Below are 8,478 nucleotides of genomic sequence, written 5' to 3'. Positions count from 1 at the left end.
TTAAAAATAAAAAATATTTTGACCATGGGGTCTCGGATAGATGATGATTGGGTGCTCTGTTAAAGCACTCTTTGATGTGAAGTCACTAGTTCAATTCCCCGCTCCAATTGGGGTGATATATTGGATGTGATGAAGATGTAGTCCTACCAAACTTAAAAAAATAAATAAATAAATAAATTTTACAACATATACACTCTAAATTTGACTTGGCGTTTCTTCCCCGTTTCGAAGATATGTTAGTTTAAAAACAATCAAAATTTTCAAAAAAAATAAAAAATTCATTGTATTTATTTACGCATGAAATTATCCATATAATCCAAATTTTACCCATGGAAAAAATTTATTCATCATTTTTCGTGAGTTAAAGGGATTAAAATGTGATCTCAGGGATATTCTTGTTAGTTTTGACATAGTCTCCCTATACACTAATATCCCTATTAATTAAGTTATTAAGGTTATTAACTGCATCACGGATCCAGATACAGCTACGCTAGTTGAGATTTGTCTTACCTCAACTTTCTTTAGCTTTGAAGGGGAATTCTATGAGAAAACTTATGGCGTGGCCATGGGTTCTCCTCTTTCCTTGGTCATGGCTAACCTGTTTATGGAATACTTTGAATCCAAAGCATTGGCCTCAACCTAATTCAAGCCAATGCTTGGGAAAAGGTTTGTGGATGACACTTGCGCCATCAGGCCTCATGGACGGGAAAAGTTGGATCTATTTTTTCAACATCTTAACAATCAATCTAGCTCTATCAAGTTTACTATGGATTGTGAAATCAATGGTAGCCTTCCATTCCTTGACGTTCTTATATTGAAGAAGGATGTCGGTTTTTTCTCACACAAAGTGTTTCGAAAGAAGACTCACACTAAGCAGTATCTTCATGCCAAGTCCCATCATTATCCTGCTCAAAAACTGGGAGTTATTAACACTTTAGCTACTCATGCTTTAAGAGTCTATGATGATAATCATCTTGATGATGAGAAGACCCATCTCCTTGAAGTTTTAAAAAACAATGGCTATAGTAGACATCAATATCTCAAAGCTTTCCATAAAGCAGCCCAAGGTCCCAGGATATTAAATGGACCAAAAAAAGTGATGTTCTAGAGTTCACCTTCCCTTTATCCAAGGAACAAATGAGAAGATTGCTAGGATTTTTAGGAAGCATGATGTTCCTTTTCAACCTTTAGGCCCCTTAACACAGTTAGGAGATCCCTAAGGTCAGTGAGAGACCCTGTGGACCCTAAGAATATGAAAGGTGTTTATATAATCTCATGTTCCTGTGGAACCCCCTACATTGGTGAAACTGACCGCTCAGTAAATCAAAGGATCCATGAGCATGTTTCCGACATCAAGCATGGGAGGACTTGCTCCTTGGCATTGGCGGAACATGCAGAAAAGACAAAACACCACATTTGTATAGAAGGGGCTAAGATGATTACAAAGATTGATCATTTTCATCAGTGAAAGTTTACGGAACCATAGAAATTGAAAGAAAGTCAGGTAATCTTAATAGAGATGATGGATGGAAAAACGGTAGTTGTTGGATCCCATCCCTTTCTTCTTAATTACCTTTTTTTTAAAATAAAGAATGATTTCCTTTCTATTTTTCCTCATTTTAATATTTCTTTCTGAAATTTTTTTAATTCCCATTATTAATTTAATTTTACTATATCCTAACTTCTATTATTATTAACTTATTTTTACTATACTATATTTGATATTTTATTTGGTCTATTAATAATATGTATTTTTATAAATTAGTTATTAAAAGTTTTCTTTGCCATATATATATATATATATGGTAGGTAAGTACCCAGGGGGGATTTGAACCAGTGATGTATCGCAAGGAGTGCCTTAACACTGCACCCATTCACTGTGAATCCAAAGCCCCATGGCCACTATATATTTTATTCTTAACTTAAATTCTTTTCTTTATTTTATTTTTCTTGTTATGTTTGACTTTTTATTTTCTTAATTTCATTTATTAACTAATTAATATTAATTTTCCAATATTATTGATTTGATTTGATTTGATTTATTTATTATTTTAACTAATTTGGATCTTTATTTTTGATAGTTTATTGATAATTGTTTTTAGTAATTTTAGTTTGTTATTTTCTTAATTAATTTTGATGAGTTTTTATTATTTTTAGGTCCCTTTACTTTTTATTTTTATGTATATATTTTTTTGACGCTGTAACATAGGGCGTATTGTTTGACTTGACTTTGTTATTATATTTTTAATTATATTTTCATTTTTTATATTTATTATTTTAACTCAATATTTATTATTATCATATTCTTGAATTCTAGCATTTTCTTTATGATTGTTTGGTTTCAATTGTTTGATTCAATTCTCGCTTTCCCTATTTAATCTATTCCCCATGTCAAACTTTAGTGTGGTTCTAAAGGCATAGAGGCAAAAATTCCAACGTGATTTTTATGAAAAAATAAATTTACAAAAATATAGATCACAAAACTCTCTGAATTCAAAAATATCCATGCAATAAAAAAAAATTAAAATATATATTTTTATTAAAAAAATTAAGAGATAAAATAATTGATTTACTTAATTTATTTAAAGTTCACATTATTTATATTTCTTATCGAGTTAAAAATTTCAAAAAATCATAATGTTGGAGTGTTTGAATCGTTTTTTGATGGTGGAAATTCATTCAACACCATCAAGAACCCTTGGGGCACCCAAAATACTAAAGCATCAAGAACCCTTGGGGCACCCAAAATACTAAAGTTTGACAACTGTAACCTAGACTTTCAAAAAAATTTGCAAGATTTTGTCATAATCTTGCCCAAATTTCCATTATTTTTTGGGCTAATTTGTGGGCTCTTTAAACTACTCTATTAATTTATTCCAAGTTCTCATTATTTGGATTCTTTTAAATAAAGAAAAAAAAAATTGTAAGAGAACCAAATTTTTTAAATGAAAACAATTCTTTAAAAATTAGATTGGTTATTAATATGGAGCATGCCCTAAAACTATTTTTGCTTGGCTAAGAACTCATCTTCCTAGGAAGTAACAAATAAGGTAACCCCCAAGATTTATAGACATTTGGCAAGAGTGAAAGTGTGATGAGTCAACTTGTACCACTAGTGAGTTATTTTAGGTGGTTTAGTTTACCTTGAATAATATTGATGAGTCAACCTATATTCACGTGGTGGCTAGCTCACCTCACCACTGGTTTGACCAATGAATTATAATATGTTTTCCCACTACGTAAAAAAAATAATAGTGATGAGTCAACCTATATTCACGTGGTGGCTAGCTCACCTCACCACTGGTTTGACCAATGAATTATAATAGGTTTTCCCACTGTGTAAAAAAAATATGGATTTGTCTTTAGTGCGATTTTTTTGACTTTCCGTGCCCAAATCCGGTGGAAAAATTTAGCATCCTATAAAACCCTTTTTGACTTTCACCGTGTATATGGATTTAGCATCCTAGAAAACCCTTTGGGCACTTTGATTGCACAGGATTACCCATCAAAATTTCAATAAATTCCTGCCAGATTTTAGAGAAATTAGACAAGAAAAACCCATCGTAAAAACTTCCAAAAAATCACACAAAAAACAACTCCAAAAAATATTACCCAAACAATATCATTTTTGAAAATTACAATACGATAAAACAACTCCAAAAAATATTACCGACCTGAAAACAATATCATTTTTGAAAATGACACTATGATAAAGATGTGGTTCAACCATTTAGTCCCACATGGTCCAATCTAACCAAGATACCTGCCTCCAGGTATGATTTCTTCCCAGGAAAAAAATGATGGCTTATTGGCCAGTTTGGGCTGTTATCATTTACTATTACCGTACATCGCAGATCCCTATGTTTGACATTTTCTTCTGCGTCACACTCTTCTGCTACTCACTATGTCTATGTCCTGCAGAGCAGTTTGTTTCGCAGCCATTAAAGGTGTTGCCCTCGATTCTCCCCTTGCGTTGAACACACTGTTCTTCCTTTCTGCCACAACAGACAGGCGGTGCAGGCTTCGAATTAATTTGATACTTCCCCCTAATGGCTTCAATGGCAGAACTTGATGGCGATGGACAGGCTTCGAATTAATTTGATACTTCCGCCTAATGGCTTCAATGGCAGAACTTGATGGCGATGGACAAAAGCTTGTACAACACAGCTCTCAAAGGGATGTACGCAATGGCAGTGGCAACATTCATCCCAACAACTTTCGTCAGAGCACCCTACGGACGCCACTCTCGCCCTGGTTGGGGTCCCTCCATATCCCCTCGCCTGGCTTGGTTTCTGATGGAGAGCCCCACTGTTTGGATGAGCGCCCTACTCTTCCCGCGCGGTCGCATGAGCTCCAATACGACATCACTGATACTGTTAATGGCCTTCCTCGCTCATTACATCCACAGGACCTGCATATACCCTCTCCGCATGCGACCAGGCAGCAAGCCCTACCCCCTCAGCATCGCGGCCATTGGCTTTCTTTTTCAACATATACAACACTTACCTGCAAATCCGCTGGATTTCCCATTACGGAAACTACACGACCGGCTGGCTTGGGAGCCCGAAGTTTCGTGTTGGTCTGCTGGTATTCATTACGGGGATGATTATCAACATGTGGGCGGATTCTGTTATGTTATGTCTGCGCCGTGGGAACGAGGGCTACAAGATTCCCAGAGGAGGGCTGTTTGAATATGTGAGCTGCCCCAATTATTTAGGCGAGATGGTCGAATGGCTTGGATGGGCTGTCATGACCTGGTCCTTCGCAGGTCTTAGCTTTTTTCTCTATACGGCTGCCAACCTGGGCCCCAGAGCTGCGGCTCACGACGATTGGTACCACAAGCAATTTCCTGAGCGATACCCCAAATCTGGAAAAGTTCTTATTCCCTTTCTCTATTAGTCTTGGATTAGTTTCCGTGAACAATAATTCTGTTTTTTTTTTTGCATTGCTTTGCTTTTGTGGATGTGTGTGGTGTATTGCCTTCGCTAGCACGTCTACTGGTTGATTGGTGCACGAATCCATTGAAAGATCATACCATTATTATTTCGAGTAGCCATCAGAACACCTGTGAGGTAGCCATCAGGCACTGTCGTGATGCTGTAACTTTATGTCATCTTCATTGCACCATACGAGTCCATCTCACCATATTAAGGACTGAAGTTACAGTCATGATCACTTTAAGGCTTTGCCATTTTTCTGCTAGCTAGGCCATGGTTTAGCAGTAAGAGTTGGTGGACATATTGTTGGAATACCCAAGTTTGAAACATGGTATTTCCTCACTGTGACACAATCCATCCAAGTCTCCAGTGTGGCATCTTCCCATACAGCATCTTCTCATATGTTGTTCTTGTGAGTAAAGATGGGCTTTTACATTTCTATTTGTTTTTCAGTTGTGGTTCTCTTTCATTAATGTAGCAAGCCATATAAATTCAATGGAGCGGACAGAATTGCATTTGAATTGCATCTCTTTGAAGATGTTGCTAAAAAGTATTTGACTTGCACAAAGCGTTGAAGTTTAGTTAACTAGTGAAGAAAATCCTAAATGTTTATATTGATTTTATTATAATTTTTTATTGTGTGTAAATTTTAATTGAATCTTATTAGTTTTAAAATTATGATATTTAAGTATAGTTTTTAAAATATTGTTTTTTCAATGTAGTATAATTATTACTTTACTAAAAAGATAGATATTCATTCTGTTAAGTTGGGCTTAATGCATTTTATTTACATTTCAAATATAAAAAGTTGAAATATAGAGTTGAATAGATATTGAAACCAGAGTAGAAGCTCAATTAACATAAACCTTTAAATATTGTGAAAGAACTTAAAAATCAGAAAAGAAATGATGGCACGCAATAAAGATTCAAACAACACATAGAGATTTAACCCTAGAAGCCCTTAACTAGTAAATTCAACCAACCTTTGAAGTTGAAATATAGAGTTGATTAGACATTGAAACCTGAGTAGAAGTTCCCCGGATGCGGGTGTCACCGGGCATGGCGTGCCACATGCTCAGCATGTGCCGCCACGTGAAGAGCGAAGGGAGTTAATGTCCAGGGCCGCCGAAACGTTAAGAAGGGGGAGGCGCGGCAGAGATCTTTATGGCGACGCTGGGAACGATGGAGAGCCCGCAGCGGGAATTCAATGCCTGCAAATCCCAAGAGAATGAATGCAAGGTTAAATGGGAAAGAATGTTGCTGCTCAGGGCTCAGAGAGCCAAGCCAGCAACACAGAGTTCTGAGGGCAGAAGGAACGCATCTGAGGCAGGAGGTGAAGGCGTTCACCTGGGCGACGTTTGCTTCTTGCTGGCTCATCCTGTGCGTGGTACCTGGGCAATTGAACTCGGCTTTGTTTGGAGTTGGGGACGGCACTCAGGCAGCAGAAAGAGTTGGGATTTCAAACCCACAAGTTCGTTCTTGGAGCAATTTGAAGGAATCGTGGAAATCATGGCGCGACTGCGGGAGAGACAGCCGAGCAGGAGGGGACCTGGACGCGGGACATCTTCTCGCACCCCTGCAGCAGATGAACACCATCACTGCTGCTGCTGCTACTGCTACAGGAGGGCGGGAGCCTTACCAGTTCCGGCCAATCAGTTCTTGGAGGTGGGCAGCTCCAGTGAAGGTGAGCCCGTGCTTCCAGCTTTCGGCTCAGTTGTTTTCACATTGGGCAGCTCGCAGGGAAACACAGGCATCAATGCGCATATATCAGTCCTCTTTACGAAGGTTCCGGAGGAGAACGACAAGGGAAAGCAACCGGTTTCGGCTGAGATGCCTCCTGAAGGCAATAGCGAGGATAGTCCAGTGCTGCAGCCTCCAATTGAAAAGGGCAATCCAGAGAAGGAGCCGCAGCAAGCCCCTCCTCAGCCTCCAGAGCAGATTCCGCCGGCCACTGAGAAGGATCCCTGGGCAATGTGGGCTGGTGTTCCTGAAGGCCAAGGATGGTGCTATATCATTGAGGAAGAGCCTGAAGACTAATCCTCAGAGGCACTCTCTGGTTTACTTCTCTCGCTATGTTTGTATGCTTTTAGTTCTTTTTCATACTCTATGTCCATCTGTTATGTGTCATGGCAAGGTCCACTATGAGTCTTTTTGCTAGACGCCCCTGCGCGGGCTGCTAAACTACTGTCTAAGTTCAAGTCTGTGTCAGATGTTTTGGTTTATCATGGAGGTGATGCCCCTGCGTGGGCAAATTCTGTGTCAAGCAAGGTCTTCCAAGGTGCCACAGTTGGCCCTGGACAAACTGTTTTTCTGCATGTAATGTTACCTGTATATAATATAATCGATTAGCTAGTTTTACTGAGAAAAAAAAAAAACCTGAGTAGAAGTTCAATTAACATAAACCTTTAAATATCGTGAAAGAACTTAAAAATCAAAAAAGAAATGATGACACACAATAAAGATTCAAACAACACATAGAGATTTAACCCTAGAAGCCCTTAACTAGGAAATCCAACCAACCTTTGAGCTTCAATGCTCTTATATTCTCAACTAAATATTACAACCAATATGCAATAAATATCAAACTTGTTTCACCTCATACATCACACAATCTCTACTAATTGTGATAACTCATCATACATCCTCTCTCAAGAGTGTCACATCATGCTCTATCTATAGGCATAGAAACCCTAATTTGAAGCATCTTGAAATAGTAGATGTGGTTGAATATCATTGGTCAAGATCCTAAGAATCTTGAGATTCATAACCTTTCTCTAACTAATTCCAACTATAGTCAATTCCCTTCAACCACTAGTCTAAGTCGACTATGTGTGTATGCTTAATTGATCGAGATCCCTTCAACTACTCCAATTAATTATTAGCTTATGTTCAATATTTGAATATGCATCAAATTCTACTGAAATAGCTACTGTCAACTTAATCATCAGCCTATTGATTTGTCTGTTGAATTGTTGTTCCTAGTCAATTATTCCCGAGTAGACTTGTTGAGATTCATTCCTAGTCATCTTGCTCAACCAAACATTGATTCACTAAACTCCAATAGACTTAGATTACCTCCAAACAATACAACACCACTTCATATTTAGATCATAAAATTTCATGTGCATCAAAGTAATGAAGAGAAAGAGTTACCTTGAGTTGCATCTAAAGCTATTTTGAGCTTGGTTCTCCAATTTAATTTGAAATGATATGCACAAGGCCTTGTAAAAAATAAGAGAATTAACTTTGTAATATGGGCGCTGAATAATGAACATTTTAATTCAAGTCTAGCATCTAGTGAAGTATTTATTATATTTATGTGTGAATGATATTAATAAGTGAGAGCCTCCATTCCATACGTGTGCACTTGAATCGTAAAGCATTTGTTGGAATAAACTCGATGGATGTTGGAATGTCTTAATGCCTATATAAATTAATGTAGTTCAAGGAGCTTCAATCAAATTGATGGACATTAGAACGACTACATTGAACAACAAGCTCAGAGGCATTGTTGGAAGGCCTCCTCAAACCCATAACTATA

The 8,478-nt window shown here is 37.5% G+C and overlaps 1 pseudogene; it reads left to right on the top strand.

The window, feature by feature from the left end:
- Positions 1–4,058: 4,058 nt before the first annotated feature.
- Positions 4,059–5,410, top strand: LOC149192939 (steroid 5-alpha-reductase DET2-like; annotated as a pseudogene).
- Positions 5,411–8,478: the final 3,068 nt, after the last annotated feature.

Source organism: Pinus tabuliformis, chromosome 2_2 (assembly GCF_031772625.1).
Source record: "Pinus tabuliformis cultivar Carrire ecotype Pingquan chromosome 2_2, CPIR1, whole genome shotgun sequence".
Taxonomy (NCBI): domain Eukaryota; kingdom Viridiplantae; phylum Streptophyta; class Pinopsida; order Pinales; family Pinaceae; genus Pinus; species Pinus tabuliformis.
The sequence above is the reverse complement of the archived record's forward strand: the minus strand, read 5'-3'. Positions and strand labels throughout refer to the sequence as shown.